Consider the following 13,074-nt stretch of genomic DNA (forward strand, 5'->3'; position numbering starts at 1 on the left):
AAACGTAATCACAAAAAGGCTATAGAAATTGTTTGTGTAATTCACCGACGATCTTCCTTGGGGTGTCTCCGGAGTGACCTCTTAGGCGAGGGAGTGCGAAACTCATGTGGTATCCGATGGAATTGCAATTTTCGAATTTCGAAAAAAGTTGAGTTGTGCTGAATTGTGCTAGGTTTGTGCCCATTTGTGCCGAAAAAATTTTTTCGAAATTCGAAAAAATGGCTGAGATATTCGACAAAACATTTTTTTCGAAAATATGTTGCCAGAATTGCAATTTTCGAATTCGAAAAAATTTAAGTTGTGCTGAATTGTGCTCAGTTTGTGCCCATTTGTGCCGCAAACATTTTTTCGATATCTCGTACCATTTTCGAAAAAACCGATATTTTCGAAAATACGATAGAATTGCAATTTTCGAATTTCGAAAAAACAAAAGTTGTGCTGAATTCTACTCAATTTGTGCCAACTTGTGCCGTTTAAATTTTTTCAATATCTCTAACCGTTTTCAAGATATGGTAATTTCGAAAAACCAGTATTTTGTATGAAAAATCACTGTAATTTCTGCAATAATGCAACCCAGCAAAATGTTCGATGCCAAAGATGACATTCAATCATGGGTGCAAGTGATCTAGCATGTCATCTTTTTAGCATCTTCATCGATGAATTTTATATGAGCGTGGACCCCAAAAGATGACGTTCTTTTCTGGATCCTAAGCATGTCATTTTAACCAATGCGTTGACATGTCATTTCCACCAATGCTTTGGCATGTCATTTCCACCAATGATTTGACATGTCATTTTCACCAATGCTTTGACACGTCATTTTCACCCATGCTTTGACATGTCATTTTAACCAATGCTTTGGCATGTCATTTTCACCAACCCCTTGGCGTGAAATTTTCATGTCTTGTTTGGAAAATGGAAATGCTGTATTGAAATATGGTTTTCATGAAAAACAAAACTCTTTATTAATTCAAACGAATTCATGAAATAGCTACAATTAATTTATCAGTTTAGTTTTTCAAAAGTTTACATCCGAAATTGCAATGTAATCACCACCACTGCAACGCAAAAGATTACTTCCTCCGTTCTCCGCAACTGATATTCTTTCATCTTACAAAAGGTTTTTTCAATTATCTTCCCATCACCAGTTCAGATTTCAACATGGACTCCAAATGCACTCCTTTAAGTATTTTTATTTCGTAAATAACTTTTATTTTATAATTTTGTTATTTTATAACAACATTTTGGTAATTTATACTCTTTTGTTTAGTGATGGAAATATGTAGGGATCTACAACCCGGCTTGCTTTAGGGATCTCTAAGAACAAAATGTAACGAACGGGGAGGAGAGACTTTTTATGGAAAATGCCATTTATGCTTAATTAATTTATTTTAAATTGTTTCTTTCCAAAAGTAGTTTCTTCTTTATTTTCAGATTCTTGTTCCTTTTCGTTTCGGACTTTTTTTCAAATTCCAAGAAGCGAGATTTGATTGATTTTATTCTATGTCAGATTTAGAACAGAAAAGGGAACTTTTAAAATAGCAATGTGTGCAGTCCGATTCTATTTTTAGCTCGATGGTTGGGACTTCATATAATACCAATTGTTTAGAAGTTTTAGTTGTTTGATATGCAGGAAATGTAAGACAACATCATGACGACAGTTCTAACAACTTTGGTCTGTTCCAGAAACTGCAAGAATCTACTTATTTTTACTACGATAACAATTTTTCCTTTATGTTATCGGAAAAAATAGTAAAAATTAGTATATTTTTGCAGTACTTGAACATACCAAAATGAAAATAAACAGGTGTGTAAATAAAAACACAAACATCATCTCTATTGGATCGATGGAATGGTTACAAATGCTGATGAAAAGATCGGATCTTTCACGACTTCCTTTGCATTGGTTCAAATCCTAATGAAAAGATCGGATCTTTCACGACTTCCTTTGAACCAATGCAAAAGATGACATGAAATCACGTCATCGCAAAGAACCCCTTCCGTCAAATTTTGCTGGGAAATATCGAGATGATCTTTTTTGTGATGAGTTCGACTCGCTGAGCACAATTTTTCGTCCATACATTTGAAATTTCCAACTTTACTCGTTACTCTTAATACTTCAAAAAATCGTCAGTTGCACAGTGTAATTCGCAAATTTGTATTTCCACTCGTTACTCGCTAAAATCGCAAATAATGCGTTTCAACGAAAAATCACTGTGATTTCTGTGAATATGCAAATATCGAGATTTTCTTTTTTGTGCTGAATCTTCAGAAAAAAATAAAAACTTGCTCGTTTTAGGAAAAGCCTCATTTGAACGGACGCATATATACAGGTAAAATTAAGGTTCATTAGGACGTAAAATATTAAGGGGAACATTCGACTTTATTCATACCACATTTCCAGGAAAAAATCTACCTGTTTAAAAGTGATAGTTGGGTTTTACACGTTATATACGAGATTTCATTTCATGTCACAAAATTGACCTGTGGTAACACATATCAATGGGAAAACCAGATAATAATTGTATGAAGTGTGAATCCTCTCCGCGAAGAGGTGAATGAGTTGGGTTTTTTAGCGTAAGGTGAATGATGAGTTGGGGTTTTTGCGTAATACTTCATTCCTTTTTTATAAAGAATTTTTTGCCTGTTAATTAAAGGCAGATAGGCGTGTGGGCAGCTTTGAGAATCGACCTTTGAAATTTCAAATGTATGGACGAAAAATTGTGCTCGGTGAATCCAACTGAGCACAAAAAAGATCATCTCGATATTTGCATTTTTGTAAAAATTACAATGATTTTTCGTTGAAAAACATTATTTGCTACTTTAACGAGTAACGAGTAGAGATGGAATTTTGCAATGTAAGGCGAAAATTGTGTGCTGGGCGAGCGCAACTCAGCACAATTTACAGAATTAAAAAATTCCTATTTAAAGGGAAGTGATAAGATTTTTTCAGTTTCAGCGAGTAACGAGTAATATTGGAAATTTCCAATGTATGGACGAAAAATTTTGTTCGGTGTATCCAACGCAGCACAAAAAAGACCATCTCGATATTTGCATTATTACAGAAATTACAGTAATTTTTCGTTGAAACCATTATTTGCTATTTTAACGAGTAACGAGTAGAGATGGAATTTTGCAATGTAAGGCGAAAAATGTGTGCTAGACGAGCACAATTCAGCACAATTTACAGAATTAAAAAAATCCTATTTAAACGGAAGTGATAGGATTTTTTCATTTTGAGCGAGTAACGAGTAAAGTTGGAAATTTCCAATGTATGGACGAAAAATTGTGCTCAGCGAGTCGAACTCATCACAAAAAAGATCATCTCGATATTTGCATTATTGCAATTAAATTACAGTGATTTTTCATACAAAATACTGGTTTTTCGAAATTACCATATCTTGAAAACGGTTAGAGATATTGAAAAAATTTAAACGGCACAAGTTGGCACAAATTGAGTAGAATTCAGCACAACTTTTGTTTTTTCGAAATTCGAAAATTGCAATTCTATCGTATTTTCGAAAATATCGGTTTTTTCGAAAATGGTAGGAGATATCGAAAAAAATTTTGCGGCACAAATGAGCACAAACTGAGCATAATTCAGCACAACTTTTGTTTTTTCGAAATTCGAAAATTGCAATTCTGTGATGTATTCGAAAATATCGGTTTTTTTCGAAAATGGTACGAGATATCGAAAAAATGTTTGCGGCACAAATGGGCACAAACTGAGCACAATTCAGCACAACTTAAAATTTTTTCGAAATTCGAAAATTGCAATTCTGGTAACATTTTTTCGAAAAAAATGTTTTGTCAAATATCTCAGCCATTTTTTCGAATTTCGAAAAAAAATTTTCGGCTCAAATGGGCACAAACCTAGCACAATTCAGCACAACTCATCTTTTTTCGAAATTCGAAAATTGCAATTCCATCGGATACCACATGCGAAACTCACTTCCAATTGCTGGCAGGGATCATATATGACTGTGTATGAAAAGACGTAACCACACTCCTATTGAAATCGGCAAGGTGTTGCATTGTCATCAACATGGTGAAGTGTATATTTAGAAAATATATATTGAATTAACTAAATGAAGATGTGAATGTGACATTTACCATGATTACGATGTGATGTTAAGATATTTAGTTTATGTAACTTAGGATGGAACGACATGTTCATAGCTCATAGAATAGTAGTCAACGTAGTCGTCATATTGGATAACTATAAAGGCCTAGGTACATAAGCTGTTTCGCCTGCTTGTCTTGCTCGCTTCAAAGACATAAAGTAATAAAGACCTGACAAAATGCATGCAACAAAAAAATGTTTACGAAACTATGTATAGAAACATTATAGGTTGCAGTTAATTCAAAATCGCAACCAAGGAAGAACATTTCATGTAATGATATCAGAAACGAAATTTATGAATTCAAGGATCTATTCAAGAATAATTCCATGTCAATTGGATCGGTAAATTCGGTTAAATACGTAAAAATGTATAAAAGACAAAAATGTTATATCACCATATCGTAACATAACATTATGTTAAATTCAAAAGCCATTCACTGAAGAATGATAGCAAAAGAAATGTCTTATCTTGTTGTATTTATGTCTTTGCTCGCTTCTGATAAAAAAAATAAAAATGAAAAGGGCAACCTAGTTCGAAATTTGCTCGGCATTCTTTTATTTTTATTATATCAGAAATGAAGCAGGAAAGCAAGGCAAGCAAGCGAGGCAAATAATGCACCCAGGCCTTGACCTCTCATAATTTATTATGAAGTCAAAAAAGTAAAACTATATGTAAATAAAATAACAATTAAATTTTGTTCTTAATTTTATGATAATATTTTCAGTATTCGGTCGTCTTTAAGGATTTTAGTTATGTATATATAGAATAAGTCTAAAAATATTTTAAGAAATCAATAAAGATATTGAAATTGAATTTTTTCGACAAGTCAGTGTTGGTGGCTACACATGTTAACTTTGTCTTGATACTGCTTTGACATCATATAGACATCTCAATGTTGCATTTATGTTATGTTAGACAAAATCCTTTCAATCTAACAATGAATTATTATATTGGTTGTACTCGGCAGATTCTAATATTGTCACATTAAGTACATATGCATCAAGTTAATCAAAATAAAGATACACTGTCACACTTATGTTGCCTGCTAACTGTTTAGTGAACTCCATGCAACGACAATAACAACATCCACAAAGTGCAACAACTATCACATGACAAGTATACCTCTCTCCCCACTTAAGGTATTAAGGTATGTTGTTGATGGCTTTTCTATGAAGTGCTAATATGCCGAAGATGCAGCCACGAAAAGATAGCACAAATGCAGTGGACATAAATCTACATAACTGGTGAAACATAATTACGGAAGTATTTAAATGTCACTTCTTGCAGAGCGTTTCAAACATGCGGTATTAAGTCTAGACTCATTTAAATTACTTATACATTGTGGGTTTGCTTCTATGTGTACCATACACAAGGAAAGAGATGTGGTTGGCTATATGTCCATATAAAGGTAGACAAACGTAAATACATTTCCGGTCTCTATTTCAAGTTAAAAGAACTTAAAAGCAGATATTAAGTTCATATAATTAATGTGAAAACTTAGGTTATAGTTGTGTTTGGTTACTTCTCTAAGTAAGATTTAAGGTCTGGGTACATAAGCTGCCTGGCCTGCTTGCCTTGGACTATATTGGTATATACATCCCCCACGAAAGTTTAAAATTGGTTACTGAAGCGAATAAGCGATTTGGTCTAATCTTTTCACGCTGTAACTTTTCTTTCAGACATAAATTAGCTTCGAATATGATGTCAAGAACCTCCGACACATACATAATTTCAAAAATAGTCGATTTGGTCAAAACTTTAAACTTTGTAATATTTCTTCTTCTTTCGAATTTTTTTTCGAAAAATGTCTCAGATCGATAATTTTGCCGCAATTTGTCCTTGCGACTCGTATAACGATTGGCAATTCCATACTTCTAAAAAAACCCTGCTGGTACCAACTAAATTGACTGACTAGCACGTTAACTTAAGAAATCGATTTGACCGAAAATTTACTCATCATCGTATAATTTCTTCCAAACGTACTTCAAGTTCAAGAATGTCTATGCGAAGAACAGCTTCGAATGCCTTCCTCACAAATTTCAACATTTTCTTTTAATTGCAGTTTAAGGTTTGTTTGTAGTCCTGCTTACAGCGGTAGACCAAATCATGTTTCTAGACATAATGACCCAAAACCTCTATTTTGGTTATTCATTAGTGAGCACGATGACTATCTGAAGCAGTGACAGACATTGGTTCAAACTTATTTCTCTATAATATTTCTAAAAAGCAAGCTATAAATGTTATACTATGTGCAGTTTATGGGCTTTTCGGGGATTGTTTTGAAGTTTTTATGGAAGGCAGTCCGTGTGATTCTGATTACAATGATATAATTATACCCTCAGCATTCGTGCCAACGAGGGTATATACACTTTCATACGGGCAAAATGTACCTCACCGAAATAATGGTTTTAGACCCCAAGTATGTTTGAACGAAATCCGTTTCAGACAATTTAGAGTTGATTTAGCCATGTTCGTCCGACTGTCTGTCTGGCTGGAGCGCACAATAACTCTCGAACGGATCAACCGATTTGGTTCAAAAATTGGCCTTCGTCATATTTTGTCCAAACTTAGTTTCAGTTCGAAGATGGACAATACCGGTCCACAAATTCCGGTACTTCCCTTCAATATTTAAAAGTTTTCACTAAAATGGTATGTACGATATCTCTTGGACTGGGCAACCAATTTAGTCCAAACTTTGTTGGATCTCCTAATATGTTGTCCCAATTTAGTTTAACTTCTAAAATAGCCCATATCGGTCCTATCCTTAGGGTACATACCCCGCAAAAGTTCAACATTTGTGTCGAAGTGCAATTTAGGTTCTGTTCGAAGATCCTTTCGAAATGTATACTGATGCTGTTCGTGTTGGTCCTGTTTACAGCGATATTATGTTTTCCGTGGACAAGTCCATGCTTCCTGGCATACTGCTCTAAAAGTTATACGATGACCCAGTATGATATGTGGATCCATTCCTTCAAATACCTCCTCCGCAACACTTTTGAACTTTAATCCTAATCGACATTTTTGTCGGCAAGTCAAATTTCCAAAAGGGGCCACAAAATTCAAAAAAGGCCCTAAATACATTCGATTTGTCCGAAGATGAAAGTTTCATTTCACATAGGCTGGGGGTATATCTTTGTCGACAAATCTAACTGAACCTTTTTTAGTTGTTCTTTCCATGCTTGCTGAAATCATGACCCAAAAGTTCTTAAAAATCCTACGGTGACCGATTAAAATGGCTGGTTGGTACGACAACTATCCAAACGAATGGTTTTACAAATTAGATCCAGTTACAACCGATTTTGTCCATGCCGGGTGCCACCGCCTTGCATGCTTAATGTCGTGGGTTCGATTCCCCAGCCAGGCAACATCAAATTTTCAACGGTGGTAAAATACCCTTCAGTAATGTTGACGACAATTTCTGAGTATTTCAACCTTTTCCACAAGTGGTGTATTAGGACACGCCGTTTGTACTCGGCGATTAACGCGATTAACTGTAGGTCCCACATCAATGAGCTAATGGGAATCGGGGTGCATTCATTGATATGAGCGAAGTCTCCCTTGTCCCTTCTGGGATGTTTGTGGAACAATTATTACATACAGTGAAGATCGACCAAGCCTTTTTCATAACTGTTGTAGTTGTCCAAACGTAACAAAACTTGCACATCTCTTTAAACAAAAATAACGCCGAATGACGCTCTCTTCTCTTATTCTTTGCTAGACAAATTTGGCTGAGTAGAAAGTAGCAGAGTGTTTGCTGGAATCCGATTGGGTGATAAGTTGATTTTGAAATTTTGCGTTAGCAAATTTTGCCATTTTTCCGTTCCCGTACATTTTGAACAAATTTGTATGGGGAAGCAATTTTTGATAGTTCGCTCTTTTGCTAGGTTTTCTATTAAAGTAAAAAAGTGTCAGTCGGCTTTGCCGACAGATATATACCCTCTGCAAATGTGAAGTGAAACTTTCACCTACGGACAGATCGAATGTATTTAAGGTCTCTTCAGAATTTTTGTGACCCTTTTTGGACATTTGAACTTGCCGAATTAACTGCACTAAGGCACAAATGTTGAACCTTTGTGGGGGAGGTACCCTTAGGGAGGACCGATATGGGCCATTTTAGAAGTTAAACTAAATTTTAACAAAATATTAGGAAATCCAAAGTTTGGACCAAATTGGTTATCCCATTCAAGTGATATCGTCCTAGCATTTTAGTGACATTTTTTAAATATTGGGGAGAAGTACCGGAAGTTGTGGACCGGTATTGCCCCATGAAATTAAGTTTGGATATAATATGACGAAGACGAAATGTTGGACCAAATTGGCTGAACAGTTCGAGAGTTATCGATTTTTTTTATACCTTTCGGGCTGTTTTCCTAAGAAATATCAATATCAAAGTGATTCGAGAGCAGGTCTTAAAGTGAACTTATCCGAAATTGTATGTGAGGTACCGGAAGGAGTAGACAAATATAGTCCATATTCGAACCTGATCTATATCTGGTAGATATATTAGGATGTGCAAAGTATGGATTACATCGGTCACTCCCTTCAAGAGTTATCGTGTGCACAATTTTCCGAATATTTTTAAACTTTTGTGTGGGAGGTTCCTGAAAGAGTAGACCGATATGGCTTATCTTCGAATTTAAACTATATTTGGACAAAATATTACGAAGGCTAAATTTTGGACCGAATCGGCAGATCCGTTCGAGAGTTATATTGCGCTCCATCCACTACACACGGTGTTTAGGGGCTTTTTGCATCTTTCAGGCTATTTTCTCAGGAAGTATGGACTTGCCCCTGATGAAACTTGTACCGTCGTATGAGGAGCAATGAATACAAGTTGTTGCAACAAAAATCAAAGCGATTCGGGAGCAGGTCCTAAACTGAACTTATCCGAAATTTTGTGTGGGAGGTACCCAAAGGAGTGGACCATATTGGAACCTCATCTAAGTCTGGTAGAAATTTCACGATATGCAAAGTATGGACCAAATCGGTTACTCCCTTCAAGAGTTATCCTGTGCACAACTTATCCGAACATTTCCGAAGTTTTGTGGGGGAGGTACCGGAAGGAGTGGACCGATATAGCCCATCTTCGAACTTAAACTAAGTTTGGACAAAATATTACGAAAGCCAAATTTTGGATCGAATCGGTTGATCCGCTCGAGAGTTATCGTGCGCTCCAGCCAGCCAGCCAGACAGACGGACGGACATTGCTCAATCGACGTCAAATTGTATGAAACACATTTCGTCCAAACATACTTGGGGTCTAAAACCATTATTTCGATGAGGCACATTTTTCCCGTATGAAAGTGTATATGAGGAAAAGTCAAAATTTTTTAGTTTCCATGAAGCCAAGGTTTGCACTATTATAATACGCGAACTATTGTAGTTTACCAGTAACTATGACTATTGCTGGATTAATTTAGATGTTTTTGTACAAATCTCAAAAATTTAGCAAAAAAATTTAATTTACGTGGTAGTTACGACCGCGTAAAGGAAAAAACGTAGGTAAAAACACGTTGAAGCTAAACAGGTTTTTTACATTGCTATTCGATTTCTGATTAAACCATTCAAATGACGGACATCTGTCCAAAGTAAAAGTAGGAGAATACAAAATGAAGATTACACTTCTAATGTATCACTTTCCAAAATTTCCACTGATCCACCTTTTATCGATGCTGACATTTTGAAGCCGGATTTCAGGTGTTTTTTGTATTTTTTATGTAACTGGGACGCGCATTCGGATATTTCGATAAACCAATTATAGGATTAAAGAACTCGCGATTTCGCAAAATCTGATATGTATATTGAGTATGTAGCCCACACAGCAGCAGAGTAATCTACTGCCAAAAGACAAAATTTAGTGCGATATTTTTTCTAAAAAACCTATTTTTTGGGTACAATATTTACAATATCGTTTTGAGTGTGCTGGTACCCCGCGATATTTTAGTTTTTCGACGATCCGGATCATATGAATCACAGATCGTAAAAATCCATCTACTAGAACGGCAGAAATGACTACTGCAAAAATTGAAAAATTTGCGAAAAATGTTTTTCAAAATATCGCTGACTAATTCGCGTTTTATGTGTATCGTTTCCATTTCAATGAAGAAAGTGAATCATCACTCGCGTTTGTGCGAAAACAGCGGTTTGAAAAATTTAGTGGCGTGGGAGCTGTATCCGATTTATCCAAAAAATACTGTGTGATGCTACATCCACGGTTCTTGATGTATTTTATTGAAATATGTTTAGATCGATATATTCTTTCACGGTTGATAGTGAAATCGGATGCGCATAAAAAGTGTATGCACTTTGTGCAAAATATAAGCGTTATACAGTTTGTTGCACACTAAACTGCAGATGATGCTACATCTTAGCGGCCAAAGTAAATCCTGGCAAATGTGTACAAATGAAAAAAGAAGAATTCGCTGTATTGGTAAACCGCATGCGCATCAAGTGATTTTGAGGATTTCCCGATTTATAGGCATTTCAAAATGAACATTACCCGATACAATTTTATTTCAAGATTATACCCCATTAAAAGGAACCCAACATTTATTTGAACGATACCCATATCTTCTGCTAGATGTTAGTGTGTATTCGAGAAGTGATTAGAATAAAAAATTCGATTTTTTGCGTGAAATTTCTCTAAAATAGAAGAATAACTCCGACAAATTTTTCCTACATTTTTCCAACTAACTCACAAAATACATTTTAATAAATATTTTCTCTTACAAAAATTTATAAAATTTCCTCAATATATCTTTTTGTTTTTGCTATAATATGCAAACCATTAAACGGATTTGTATAGTTTTGGTTTCATTTGAATCATTGCGATGTTTAGATTACGTACATATTTTTTATATATTTTTCAGATGCATAAACAGCTTGAATTTTATTAGAACAAGTTGTAAACTACCAATTGTTTTGAATGCTTTCCTAATTTCCGCGAAAATTTACAACTTTTTCACTAATGTTATGGGGCCTCAGTAATCATATATTACCTAGGGAGCCCCAAATTAAGAGAGTTTCTCAACATAATGATTAGTGTATTTTAAAGATTTTTTTCTTTTTATCAGAATTGAAACCGCCATAACTTTTGCGCGCAACAACCAAAATTAGTATCTCGAATAGATTTAAGAATGGGATTTTTTTCCCAATCTATGTACCAAAAATCTTTCATGTAGCTTAAAAAAAATTTTTTAATTTTTTTCTTATGGAAAACTAAAAAATTTTGTCTTTTCTTCATATACTCTCGCATACCCTAGCATAAATGCTGAGGGTATAATTAAGCTATTGTGAATTTCCGTAGTAGCAAAACGGTCAAAAATGTATAACGTGAACAAATTAGTTGAAAGTTTTAAAATTTCTAGTAAAAAATTTAAAATTAACATATCAGCCAATTAGGTGCTAGGTGGTGCTGCTATATTTTTGCTCGACAAAATTCACCTAGTAAAAAGTTTCGAAAGAGAATGTAATTTTTTAGAGAAGTTCGACTGTAAATAAGTTACAAATGTAGAAAGGGTCCGGAATAATGAATGCCACCATTATAAGATTTTTGGAACGCTTTTCAGGCAAGACATTTTTAAAATAGTACACTCAAGACCTATAGAAGGTCGGCCATTCAGAGTTCTGTTAACAACTTTTGACAACAAACATAATAGATTTTATGACAGTTTTGGACCCAGCCTAAGATCGTTACAAAGTTAAAAATCTTTAAACAAGGTGGAGCTCTGAAATAATTGGTCGGGATACAGCTCTATATTTATTTTTAATTCGTTAAGCCAAAAACACATGTTCTTGTTCTTTTATCAGAAATGACGCCCCAACTTAGTGAAACGTTGGATGCATTTTCGATTTTACCTTCATAAAGTGCACTTTATGCCAATATTATGTCAATATTATTGTTTATTATAATGAATATTATGTAATTAATGTCAACTATTGATTTTAATTTCCATAATAAACACTACCCAAAATCAAAGACTGAACCAGTCAAAATTATGGTATGGGTACACTTTCTGTCATTTGAATCTTCGAAACTTTCAGCAACTTAAACAGATTTTTAAATCATGTTAATTAGTCATCTTTAAGATGTAAAATGAAGTGTATAAATACTAATTGAACGCAATGTTATAAAAAATACCACTCGTCATTAAAACCCCAGACTGATTGTTTTCTTTCTTTAAAATTGGTTTAAAACTTTCTGTAGATGTAATAAAAATATCTCGGATACTATTGCAGTTATCACAAATATCAAATGTGTTAAAAACTCAAAAATTTACATTTTACAAATATAGTAAATTGTTTATACAAACCTTTTTAAAATTATTTCTTTTATAATCCATAAAATTGCTATAATCCAAAATTTCTTCTTTGTTGCATTTATTATTTCAATTAATTCATATGTATTGTGTTTTTATCTTTTCGTATTATCACTTTTATTTTAAGTTTTCTTAGTCACACCATCACATTGATAACAATTTTTTCAATGAAAATCTTCCGTCGGCAATTACAATCAAATAGTTACTTCCTTCCGTTTTACAACATTTACAACCATTAAGCGTGTGTAGAGAGCAAACATTTATTTATTTCTTTCTTTGTATTTGTTCTGTTGTTGAAGTCCTTTGCCGTTAGTTGTCGTTGTCGTTTGCGGAACATAAAACGTGTTATCACGAGCTTTTCACATTTGAAACTGAACGATTAAAATATTTGCTCAGCATTAAAAAGACATCATCATCATCATCATCGCCATCTCCGTCGTTCTTATCATCATCTGATGTAGTAGCAGTGGCAACAAAGGCTTTTGTTGAAGTAGGAAAAACAAGTGTAGTTGGGTGGTAGTCGTCAGGCTCAATATCCTTTAGGGGGTGGTTATGGCGAAAAAACACACAAAAAACTTTTGCCCTCGTCGTATACCAAAAAATTGTTGCTCTCTAATACTGGTCGGCTGTGG

General features: G+C 34.4%; 1 protein-coding gene across 1 annotated transcript in view; it reads right to left on the minus strand.

Annotated features, from left to right (window-relative positions):
* LOC141393961 (uncharacterized) overlaps positions 1 to 12,815 on the minus strand; it is a 34,359-nt gene extending 21,544 nt beyond the window's left edge. The window contains exon 1 of the mRNA XM_073967625.1: positions 12,437 to 12,815. The gene's annotated coding sequence lies outside the window, so the exon portion shown is untranslated. The remainder of the gene's footprint in view (positions 1 to 12,436) is intronic.
* Positions 12,816 to 13,074: the final 259 nt, after the last annotated feature.

The sequence above is a fragment of the Musca autumnalis genome, unplaced genomic scaffold, assembly GCF_047663935.1.
Source record: "Musca autumnalis isolate F117 unplaced genomic scaffold, ASM4766393v1 scaffold_1, whole genome shotgun sequence".
Lineage (NCBI taxonomy): Eukaryota > Metazoa > Arthropoda > Insecta > Diptera > Muscidae > Musca > Musca autumnalis.